Below are 13658 nucleotides of genomic sequence, written 5' to 3'. Positions count from 1 at the left end.
CTCTGAGTGGGACTGTCAGTGAGTGCCTGAGTCCTGCATGGGTCTGTGAGTGGGTGCATGAGTCTGTGAGTGCATCCGTGAATGGATGCATGAGTCTCTGAGTGCATCTGTGATTGTGTGCATGAGTATCTCAATGAATCTCTGAGTGGATTCACAAGTCTCTCTGTGAGTCTGTGAGTGGGTGCATAAGTCTATGAGTGGGTGCATGAGCCTCAGAGTTGGTCTGTGACTGGGTAGATCTAGCTTTCTGACAAATTTTGTGTAATTCCATGGAGCAGTTTTGCGGTAATGCATCTATGGAAAATAAATGGGGATTTACCGTTTTTGTACTCCACCATTTATGTCGATACTCAGACAGATCACCCCAAAAAGAGCACTCATTTGGAATGCTTCATGAAGATTTGTGAAACTGTGCCAAAGTTATAAGTAAAATGAAAACGGCATTTCCTAAGAACCTAACTGTAATTACTCAATGGTGATCCCCACTGGGTAATACATATTTATTCATGAAAAAAACCCTAAAGTTAAAGTGACATTAGGGGAGAATCTCTGTGAAAACTTAACGTTTTAATCAAAAACAAAACACCAACATTCACTGGGTATAGTTAACTCTAGAAACCATAAGTCCTTCCCTATGGTAACTATAACTGGTGCCCCCACCTTGCACAGTCTTCTCATCAATTATGTAATTTCAAATGTTGCAATGTTGTTATTCACGATGTTATAGACCATGCCATGAGAGATGCAATATGTGGGGTAATTATCTGTACATAGCGTGAGGGCATGAGTTATAGTTACCTTAGTTCACGAGTTATAGTTCTATAGATTGATAGATAGACATGTTTTTTTCAACAATGCATCCTGGGAGACCTGATTCTTTAAATGAAAAAAGGCTTGACTCACCTGCTCTAAGTGGCAATCTCTTATGTCAAGCGGCAGCTGTTGCTGGGCTGATGGAGGTGGAGATGGTGATTCTAGCCTTATGGCATCCATCTTGCCCTGGTCTGAAGGACCTCATCATAGTGTCTTCCTTTCCCGTCATATACACCAGTGAATGTATTTTTATGTGAAGTGACGGGCTATGCGTGGACAGTTTACACATTCCTGGTAAGTGACATGTTAGAGTTCACAGCACTTACATTACTGGCAGTAGGACAAACACTGGCCTCAAAGGGCCATCTCCAACACTGCTGTTCACGATATTGTCCAATGTATTTAATATTCTTCTTAGTCAGCGTTTTCTATTTTTGTCTCCTGCCTGGGGGTGAGCTTGGACTTTTGACAGATTGTTATTGATTGCCAGCATCTCTTAACTACCTCTCAGAAACCTAACACTTGGGTGATTTCCTGGGGGAACACTTTTGCAAATTAAATGAACATTTCTTTCCAGGTTTCAAGGCGGCACTGTTTGCTTTCTGTTAAGCCCTCCAACGACATCACTATTTTCCAATTCTTGTCATAATGTAATCTAGTTAATGGAAGCACAGTAATCAATCACTTCTGTGCTTTAGATGGTTCCACCAGTTCAACAGCCCTTATTGAATCTTGCTCCAGTGGCTAGATTAAGAAAATAAATGACAACCCTACACATTCACTACACTTTCCAAATTTTCCTAATTGAGGGTCACAGAAGTCGCAACATTACGGAAATAAGCTTGGAAATATTTTGTGAAATCCTATTCACGTGGAGCCATTTCTCCATACTTAATTTTAAATAGTGCACAATTGTTATATCAAAGTGGCTTCATGTTAAAATTGTGATTTTTAAATTTCTCTTTCTACTCACGGAAAAAATTTACCCCGTAAGAAACCCCCTTCCCATACACCTCGACCAATTTTTAGGGTGTTCTCTTCTCATGTATACCCTCAAAGACATTTACTCCTGCATTTAAGCTGATTAAATCTCTATTGCATGGTGGAAATTGGATCAGAAATAGTGTTACTTACTCACAAACTCACACGTTTGCAGCTGAGCACACTCTTTCAAGTGCACCCCTCCTGGAAAGCCCTTTCCATATTCCTGGGAAACATTTTACTACCACATAACTCACTATATGCTCCGGTGAATTGCATGTTAGAAGATCTTTTATTTGTGTAAAACTTTATTTTGTAAAGTAGCAATGATGGACTTCCGCAGTAAAAAAGGTTATTTGTGTATCTAGCATACCCGTATTAGCGGATACAGCTTTGAGAATCAGGCCTTTTAGAGTTAATAGACATGGCACTTCTGTCCATTGACATTTCTGTAGAAATGCTACCAGAACCTACCAGAACAGAATTTTGGACCTCATTTATGAGTTTTTCCTGTAGGTTAGCGCCGCAGGCCTTCCTGCTGATCTGCCCTACGCAAAAGAAAATCAGATACGGTGCATTCCTGTCGTTTTCTCTTGGGCTGGCACTCAATAGGCTGCTGTGCGCCAATGCAGGCACCTTTGCACCATTGTGCAAGGGTGCCTGCATTGCGGGGATGATTTTTTTTGTGCCGGAAAATTCCTTTCTTGCAAAAAAATAAAATCACAAGAGGCTTTTTCCTCTTTCTAAGTGTGCTGCAGAATCCAGCACATATAGAAATAGGAAAAAACAGAGAGATATTTTTCCTCGTAGTGCCTCCCTTACACCACCCCTGGGGAGGTGTGAGTTTTTGGTGCTGCTTCAGAGTTACAATTTCTCGTAAATCTGGGACAGTGTCAAAAAGCTTTGGATGTTACTGGGAAAGTCCCCAGCACACCCCCAAACGTCATTAAAGGGAACAATAGTTACAAGGCATCATTAAGTCAAAAAAGTGGCTTAGTGCTGCCTGGTAAATATGGAGCAGGCTCCTGTACCATCCAAGCGACACAAAAATTGACGCACCGGCGGCACAAGGGGCTTATAAATAAGCCCTAGTATATTTTTTTACCAGAGTCCATTATTGTTTTTTGTTTACCACGAAAAAATTGTATAACAGATAAAGGGCCCAATTTAGGGCCTTATTCATGAAGCCTTGCAACACTTTTGCGCTGTCGTTGCATCACTTTTTGTGACGCACCGGTGGCATAAAAAATGTGCCATGTTGCGCCCTATTTACAAAGTGACGCATCTAAGCAGATGCGTCACTTTGTAAAGCCCTGCGCTTCATTATACCTGCGTCAGATATCATGTATGCAGGGTAGGCATTCCCCCGCAAAAAGCCTTGTTGAAGAGGCGCAGTAAAATCTATCAGATATTACTGTGCCACCTCTAGGACGCCACTGCATCAAAATCATAGAAGGTGTAAGACTGATGCAGGCCCATTTAACATGGGACAGCACCAGGTGTAATGACCCATTGCTCGAGTTGCATCACTTTTGCGACACACTCTAGCAATGCGTCATTACTTTGCCTACAGATACGTCAGAAATACTGACGTATCTGTAACTCTATGCGACATGGAGTGCTGTACATTGAATACGGCACATCCATCGTGTTGCAAGGAGGGGGCAGTGAAAACTGTTGCATTGCTGTTTTCACGCAGCGATGAAACAGTTTTCATAAATGAGGCCCAAGGAAAACTATTGCATCGCTTAGTGAAAACTCTATGCAGGAGCAGGCTTTAGAATAAAGCACAATGAGAAATGGTTTTATTTCTCCTCGCTTTTTCTTTTTCTATGTTTGCTGCATTCTGCTGCACACATAGAAAGAGCAAAAGGCTGTTAATGATTGTTTATGTGCGGGAAGAAGTCCCTTCCTGCACATAAACAATCATTAAATAATGATGATTTGTTAATTCTATGTTTGCTGCACAATGCAGCACACATAAAAGTAACAAATAGCCATTATGGATTGTTTATGTGAAAGAAGGGACACCTTTCTGCACATAAACAATCATTCCCTGCAATGCAGGCACCCTTGCACTATGGTGCAAGCGTGCCTGTGTTGGCGCTAAACAGCTAATTTTAGCACCAGTGCTAGGGAAAACACAGGGGTGTGCGTGCCGTATTGTAGTCAATACGTGAATCCCTGTGTTTTGAAAATGTCAGAGTATGGCGCTGCCAAATTTGGCGTGGCTCTGCACTCTGACATTTTCTAGTAAATATGCCCCTGGATTTGGTGGGTGGTAAAAGGCAGGCTGACGATGTGAAGGTCTCTACCATGCTGACTGCCTTTACTTTATAGCCAAAGTATAAATCATCTTGAGAATGTCATCCTATAAAATGTGCTGGTATACATAGAAGGTTTACTTATTAATCTATTTTTTAAATATACATGCACATACACATGCATATACTCTCTGCTTACACTGGTACATACAAATACTTGTGGAAGAGGATATCAAATATGTCCATTTAATATTTTTCCTTCATTCAGGGCCTAATTTAGAGTTTTGTGGACAGAGTACTGGTGTTTGGACAAAATATCCAATAAAAAACATTGTGATACATAAATATTTTATCAAGACTATTGTGATGTAAGAAATATTGTCAACAGGAATATCGAAGGTAAAAATATCATTTTAAGTGCTATTTTATTATTTAACAAAATATCAAATTTTAAAATATCACTGTATGTAATACCTTTGTAAGTGTTATTTTGTTTCTAGTTTATGGTACTGTGTTTGATTCTACATGTTTATGAATTTGTTTTATTTGTATTTTTAGTTATATAATTTATTAGTTTTGAAATTATTGAAATTTATAAAAAATTCTGCAGGAGGACATTGGGTTTCTAAGGGTAAGGGTGCAGACATTTTTAAAAAGTGGATATTTAAATATATATTTAATATCCATTATTATAATGATATGGAAATTAATATTGTAAGATTTTGTAATTTATTTTGTTATATTAAACATTTTAAATATAATAATTTAGAATTCATTACATTAAAAAATATATTACTCATATTAAATTATAAGAAAATATTATTTTACTGTAAATATTTTAATTCATTTTTAATTTATGTTTTGAATTAACTATATATATATATATATATATATATATATATATATATATATATATATATATATATATATATATATATATATATATATATATATATATATATATATATATATATATATTCCGCAAAGTTTACCTCAAAACAGAAGAGCCCACACGCGGTCAGATTCGCCATCCATTTAATCAGAGCTGCAGCATGGGTGTGATCAGCATTACAAACAAAAGTTCCTTAAGCTGACGCATTTCGGGCCCACTGCCCTTTGACACAGGCTTTTGAAAAGATACGGCAACACTGAGCAGATTTGAGTGTACTTATATTCATCAAGCTACCTGTCAGATTATGTGGAATGGCAAACCTAGCCGTAGTCGGGATGAATTTTAATCTATATGGGTGCGGTGATTAAAAGCAACTCACACAAGGAAGACGGAATGTACTACAGATACCAACAGGCCATGCGAGTACAAAGCAACTACCCACTTGGGATGAATTTTAATCATTATGGGTGTGGTGATTAAAAGCAACTCACATGAGGAAGACGGAATGTACTACAGATACCAACAGGCCATGCGAGTGGCCACGCCCACTTGGACAGGTATTGCGATGAATATAAGTACACTCAAATCTGCTCAATGTTGCCGTATCTTTTCAAAAGCCTGTGACAAAGGGCAGTGGGCCCGAAACGCGTCGGCTTAAGGAACTTTTGTTTGCAATGCTGAGCACACCCATGCTGCAGCTCTGATTAAATGGCTGGCCAATCTGACTGTGTGTGGGCTCTTCTGTCATGAGGTAAACTTTGCAGATTATATATATATATATATATAAATATATAAATATATATATATATATACATATATACATATATACATATATATATATATTATCTACTAGCGGTCGCCAGTAGATAGTTATAGTTAGGACCGTGTTTCCATAGGAAATCCGCAACATTCTATTTGGAATAACTTTGGCGCCGGTTGACGAATCCTTGCGAAATTTTCAAAATAGGTGGGGCGCTCCGCTCCGCTCCTACCCTGAAAGTCTCGGGGGGATTCGTCAAGCGGGAGCTGAGAAAAAAGGGGGGTCCCAAAACGCGTTTTCCCCATGCAATTTTCCATAGGGACCTTTAGTCCAAGGTACAGCCCGGACGGCTGAACAGAATTACTTGAAATTTGGCAGAGAGGTAGTCCTCAGGTCAGGGATGTGCCTTTTGCAGGTCTGGTGTCAATCTGTTCAGTAGTTCCTGAGACAATCAAAAGTAAAATCATTTATATATGTGGGCGGAGCCTAACCACACATCTCATCCTGAGATCTGATTGGCTGTCAGTACTTCATCCAAGAAGTGTTGGCAGCCATCTTGGGACCAATATACATGATAGCACCTCATTAAAAAGCATTGCAGTTAATAGAAGGTTTTAAGACTTTAGTTACATTATAAATCATTTGTTGATGGTACCATACTCATTTTAGGAATCGTGGTGTGTTCTAAGGTGATTTTACCATGTGATATCACAAACCACTCTATCACTCTATCACAAGGATGATGTCATCAGTGATGTCATTTGAGATGTCATCAGTGATGTCATGAGTGATGTCACTGACCATGTCATGAGTGATGTAATATATGACGTCAACAGCAGTGCATTGCGGGCGCGCAAGTTATAGTTAGCTGAACTCACTATAACGGGGGAATTTCAATGGTTTTGTACAAGTGAAAAGTCCAGCTAACTATAACACCCCTGAAACCTATGGTTTTTTCAGTGAATATATATATATATATATATATATATATATATATATATATATATATATGAAAAAAGAAAATAATTTTAAATGTTTTATCCCAAAAAATAAATTATCATTTTTGTGAAAGCAAATCATAATTAAAATATTTTGAAATGTTTATGTAGGATGTCGTCATTGAAAAACATTTAAAAAAATATTTTTAAAAATAGTATTATATTTCATTTTTTCTTTTTATTTTGAATTATGATCTTATTATGTATTTTGTGGTTCAAAGTTTAGGAATGTTAGTAAATATTTGATATAATATATTAATTTTAAGACTGATACAAGTTTTGTTTTTTATGTGTATGTTTAAATATGAATATATAGGATTGTAGTTTTAGTTAGTTTTTTAAGTGCACTTTAGTTTATATTATAGATGGCAAAATATGTATGTGAGTATGGAGTAAGGATGCATATATAACATTTTTAGTCTGTTGCACCTTGCATAAAATGTTTTAGGCTGTAGTGAAAATATTAAATTCCATCCCTTTACTGTCCAACACCTTCTCCAAATTGGTATAGATTGGAGAGGAATAGTAAATGTCACCCTTGAGTGTTCAACAGCTTCTCCAAATTGGCATATATTGGAGTGAGATTAGTAAATTTCAACCTTATAGTGTCCAACACCTTCCGCAAATTGGTATAGATTGGAGTGAAAAAAGTAAATGGAAGCCCTTTATTGTCCAACATTTTCTCCAACTTGGTAAATATTGGAGTGGGAATAATTAATGCCACCCATTTAGGCTCCAACATCTTCCCCAATTTGATGTAGATTGGAGTGGGAATAGTAAATATAAGTCCTTTAGTGTCCAAAACCTTTGCCTAATTCGTATAGATTGGGGCAGGAATAAATAATGTTATACTTTTAGTGTCCATCACCTTTCCCAACATGTTATAAATTGGAGTAGGAATAGTAAATGTTACTGCTTTAGTGCCCAACACCTTCCCCAACCTGGAATAGATTTGTGGGGGGAATATTAATTGTCACTCCTTTAGTGTTCAACACCTTCCCCAAATCAGTCTAGAATGGAGTGGCAATAGTAAATGTCATCCCTTTAGTGTCCAACACTATCTAAAAAATGGTTTACATTGAGGTGTAATTATTTAATTTTATAATTTTTGTGTGAAGTCCTTTGTTCAAATTGTATGTGTATTTAGTAGAAATCGTGTGTGTTAATTAATCAGTATTGTTGGTGTTTAGCAATCGAATAAAACATAGTTATATATTTGTAATAAATAATATTCTTAATTACATATTTTTATGGAATAAAGGTGTAATGTCTATTTTAATTTATGTTTTCAAAGTTTATGTATTGTATATTTGTACATTATTAAACATATATTTCAACTTAAAATTAACATTGATATATAGATAAATAAATGAAATGTTCTGAATACATCTTTATTATTGCTTTAAAATAATATTCTTAATTACATATTTTTATGGAATAAAGGTGTAATAAATGTCTATTTTAATTTATGTTTTCAAAGTTTATGTATTGTATATTTGTACATTATTAAACATATTTTTCAACTTAAAATTAACATTGATATATAGATAAATAAATGAAATGTTCTGAATACATCTTTATTATTGCTTTAAAATTTAAATGATTTTAAAATAGTATTTTATTTCCATTATTTCACATACTGTTTACATTCATTCAATTGTTTTATATACATATTATTAGCATAATTTTTCAGTATATGCTACAGAATACATTTTTTTTATCAATTATTTAATTTATAGTTTGTAAATTTACGTTTAATAGGTTTAAACATTTTTTCATACCTATATTCAGCATATTTACATTTTTTTCCCATTCATTTCTATTTTCTATGTGGAGATAGGGCCTGATTACGATGGAGGTGGGAGCACCACAGTCAGGCCATCGGTGGCGGTCCCACCGCAATCTGCCCCTGCAGGTCCGCCTATCACATTACTATGGCAGGCAGATGGGCTGGCGGAAAGACCGTCCACCACGCATCTGATGGAACGAAGGAGCCCATCGGAATGTCGGAGGGACTGTAATCCCTTCAATAGGGATTACAATGTCCCTTTCCACCTACCATTTCATGATGGTCCGGCCGCCATGAAAAGACAGCAGAAAGTGACTTTGGGGCCTTCCCTTCCCCCCTAGTCTTCCGCAATAGGTTCTGGGGGGACACCTAAGGTGCCCCTAAACAGCCCTGCACCCTATGGCAGACACGCATAGTGCCTGCCACATAGTTCAGGGATGTTTAAATGTGTTCCTTTTTTGACTGCGGCGTGTGATGCAGCCGGCAGGACACGCCACAATACAAAATATACAGATTGCGAGCGCCTTCAAGGTGGTCACATCCTAATACGGGAAGCAGGACCTCCAACAGCTAGTCGGGCGGTCCTGCTACTGCCACGGTGCTGGTCGGACGAAAGTCCGGCTGGCATCATAAACAGGCCAAAAGTCTTTTTTTATGGCTCATTTAGTGGAAATGTTTTTATAGCTACTTTCTATTTTGTAGTCTGTTTGTGTAATTTTTAGACTTCTTCGGGGATCCACGTCATGGTAAGGTGCTGTTGTTCATTGGAACAGGTAAGGTCTTTTTTAAGATTTTTTTAAGGTTTAAAGTTTTTGAGGGTAGTGGGTTTAGGGGTTAGGTCTAGAGGTTAGTCTTAAGGCTTGATTATGAGTTTGTGGGTCCAACCTCTCGAACACCATGGCTGATAGAAGACTCTAGTGCTGCTAACGGTCTTCAGACTGCGATATTACGAATTTTTCGCGGTACTCGCGATGTGGCTGTGGAGATCTTGTGCCTGCGGAGATTCGTTTTTCATATGTATCAATGCCTGTGTGAACATTCATCTTCATATGTGTCGAAGGTACACTTATGCATGATACATGTGGAAAAATACTACCAACCAATTTCAGGAGTCTGATCTATATGTGGTCAGTCCAAGCAATGGATATATGGCACAAAAAGGGACTCACCTGTATATTGCCACAAACGGGGTCGTGATCCTCGGGGTGAAGATGCTGCTGTGACGGGGGGACCTTAAGAAAGGGATCCACATCAATCTCTGATGGGAAGAATAGGAAAGGGGTGAGTAAGCACCCTAAATCCTTTGCTTCTGACAACTTGAGGCTGGTGGTCCCACTGCTGTTGTCTGCACGTTGGAAAACCAACTCGTAATACGGATGGCAGTGAATATCTTCTGTACTGCCCTATGGCAGCTGCTTTTCCACAACTGGGACCCCGGTGGTCTGAGATATGCTGTCAGTGTCAGCGGCACAGCGGTGGTCTTTGCAATAGAAATCCACCCAACTCTCAATACGGCGGTCGGACATCCGAGCTTGCAGCGGTTCACGAACCGCCAAACTCATTATAAGGCCCTTAGTGTAGTTTGTTGGTTTGTAGAACATTTTGTTCTATTGACAGTATTGTTTTTAACTAGCGTGTAGTTTGAGATTTGTATACACTGTTTTAGTAATGTATCATTATGTTATGTGGCAACATCACACAATAAAATGATGGACGAAGTGTTGAAACTTTTCAAACACTCACTCCCAGTCACAGATAAGGGTTTAATCCATCATTATTTTGCTCGCTACATCACACCAGTTGGACCCAGCCACATGCAAATCAGTCTCGACCCTGCTGCCCATGGGAACAGGCCAGCCCAAACTGCCAAGCCAGGTCTTTCCTGGACCGGAAACAACCACTGGATGATGGTCCCATCCATCATCTTGGTTTGGCAATGGCTTAGGTTTAGTAAGTTATTTGCTGTAGAAAATATTAGGATTTGTTTAACATTGTTTATGTTGTCATATAAAAGGAAAGATTCCTCACTATGGGCCTCATTATGATGCCGGTCGGACGGTCCGTCCAACTGCGTCGGCCTATCATCATGAAATGCATTCTGTAAAAGACAACAGTACAATATCTGTTTTTGAAGCACTTTTGCACTTTGCACAACAGATGTGTGTCTTTGAAAAATGTGATACTGGTTAGCATTCTAGCATTTTAATTTAGTAACGTGAATGCAAACAAATGAAGTACTGTGAAGGGTTTTAAAACAATGGTTTATATTGACTGATACGTGATTTATTGTATAAATGTAATCTGTTAGCACGATGAAATGCATTTTGTAGAAAATTATAATTTCTATGTATATATGATTATGTAAGAGGTCAAATGAGCGCATATAACAAAGAACAAAATTATGTTTCTTTGTTGTGATCAAGGTTGTCTTTCACAGCTGAAATTCCTTGAGGGGTCTATCTCAAGAAACAAAAGTTAATTCGAACAGTTGGAAGTTTCAGCGCCTGTTTTTTCAAACAGTGGGAAGTGAAATATTTATTAATATTTAAGTTGTTATATAAATGTTTGTAGTTAATGGAAATGTTTTTGGGTTACATTGTTATGAATGTAATTAAATATTTTATTGGTGTAAATTGTGTAAATATTTTGTTGATGGAGTCATTTAAAAATGTGTATAAATATGTTATGCTTATTTTAAATAATTGTTTTATGTAAAAAGTTGTGCTTTATATGTTTATTAATGAATAATTAATTGGGTGATATTATTGTAGTCGAGATTGTGTGAATCAATATTTTTGGAGATATTCTTGGTTCCGATATTTGTGTTTTCGATTTAAATAAAAATTGATATTTCTAACAACGATGTTTGTGTTCTTGATATTTGTGGATTTATTAGTTAAGTAGAAGAAGAGGATAGTTTTGTTAACAATATTTACTTTATGATATTTTTGGGGTTTCAATATTGACTGCATCACTATTATGTCAGTGATCCACAGTAATTTGTCGCCATTGCTATTAGGAAGTGGCTATTAGGTGTGGAGGCCACCTTATGCAAACCAGCTCACCCTTTCCTGCCTCTCAAATGCACCTGTATGCAGAGATGAACTTGCTTCATTATCTGTACTGCAAAATCCTGTGTATTTTATAATGGTGCCATTCTTAAGGTACTCATTGTTACCATAATTAGAAGTACATTTGTGTATGATGATTACATTCCAATGTACCAAACAGTGCTCTAGCAATAAGTGTTGCCCTTGCGCCATATGATCTCCTTTTAATATTTGGAGATTTCATGGGCATTCTGTTGCACAGTAAAAGTGGAGTCCCCATTATCCCACTGGCATATGCCCGCAGTTCCTCACTCTGCCAATATAATAGTATCATACTCCAATTTCATTTTCAGGAATCACAGGCATTTATTGGCACTGCAAGGACTGTACATTTTGTACACTGTGCATGTTAAAATCTGTACCTATACCTCCAAACATGAACAATGTTGTACCACAGTGCAGCAATCAACGTTGAGCTGACATGAGTCTCCAATCCTCAGAGATGACACTGTATGATTCCACATAAGGGCCATAAAATGTCATCGAGCATGTATTAACAAGGGGAACTGTATTCTGCACTGTAACATTTTCCAGTGTTGCATGCTATATGACCTGGCTGCAAGGTGCAGAGTTCCCATTCTGGTTTAAGAGAATATTGATTCACCCAGTAATAACAGGACTTGGGGCTGTATTATGGATCCGCAGCACTTTCCATGTTTGCGCCATGGACCACCTTTCAAAAGGTGTGCCAGGTGCAAACAAGGAAAGTGTACCGTATTGTGATGAATGTGCTGCCCTCAAGGCAGCCGCAAACTTGTGCTGTCCTGGGGAAAGTACATTCAAGTGAATTACGGAGCAGCTGATTAAAACCTGCTCCTTGTTTCACTGTGCATGTGCCAACACACCTGCGCTTTTAAGGTGGATTGGAGATCCTTTTCAAGCAGGTGCAGTGAGTGACCACACCCGCCTGCAAGGATCTTTCTGGGGAGTCCATTTTCTAACCCCAGAAGGCTGCCTTTTGGGAGGCCCACTGAAAGTGCACCACCTTTTTGTAGCATACTTTCAGTGCATTTCTTAAATGCATGTTTGCCTCTGCGCCTACATCGGTAATACGGTGTGGGCGCAGAGGCAAAATGATTCCCTCATTTGCATGGAACCATGCCTCCATGCAAAAGAGGGAACACCCTCTCATGATAGTGCTGGTGCAACATGTGCACTAGTGCTATCTGTATCATATAAGGGGACTCACAAGCATCTGCGGCCCCTTCTGTAATATTATTGTACTCCAGGGGCGCTCAAAGTGGGGGAACACACCCTTTGTGCCCTCGGGGTACAATGTATAATAAGGGCCACAGGACGAGCACCAGAGAGTTAAACATATTGCCTGACGATAATATCCTGGTCAAATATCGTGACTACAAAATGATTGTGGACAAAATAACCAAGATAAGTATGTAGATTCTTTATACTGTTTTATTATAGAAATGAAGTTTAAAATATTGTGTAATTTAATTTCAATTTATTGTGGTTTTTCATTTTATTGTTGCATGTTTTTATTTTATTTTATTATATATGTTATCTAAAAATGTGAAATAGTATTGTTTTTTCCAAAACAAATATAGTTTGATATATTGGGGTAGTGGGTGGTAGTGTTTTTAATTGTATATTAATTATTGTTGATTGATTAATATGTAAATTATTTTAGCAATTTAGATTGCTATTTATTTTTATTTATCCAAACAGTTATTTTATACCTAGAGTATGCTATGTAATCCATCTGAAGAAGCTCGATTTATAGACTTGCTATTTATTATTCTGCTAACATTTTGCATAGTGCTTCCAAGTAGCTATAAAGTGTAAGGATTCAAGGAATTTGCCAAGCAGATTAGGAATGTTTATATTGGTTTAAGTGTCCATGGCATGCATTGCTGCATTTCTATTTGCATTCTGTGTGCTTAGCATTAATATTTTATGTTAAAGACTTGCGTTCTAGAAATACATTTTTTTAAGCTTATCCGACGTTTCTTAGTGCTATTTTTTGTATATTATTTATTTACAAAAGAAGGTTTGGAGTTCCCCTTTGTCCTTAAGCTCATCTAGTGGGACTGATC

This window comes from Triturus cristatus, chromosome 9 (genome assembly GCF_964204655.1).
Source record: "Triturus cristatus chromosome 9, aTriCri1.1, whole genome shotgun sequence".
In the NCBI taxonomy this organism is placed as follows: domain Eukaryota; kingdom Metazoa; phylum Chordata; class Amphibia; order Caudata; family Salamandridae; genus Triturus; species Triturus cristatus.
Note: the sequence above shows the minus strand (reverse complement) of the source record.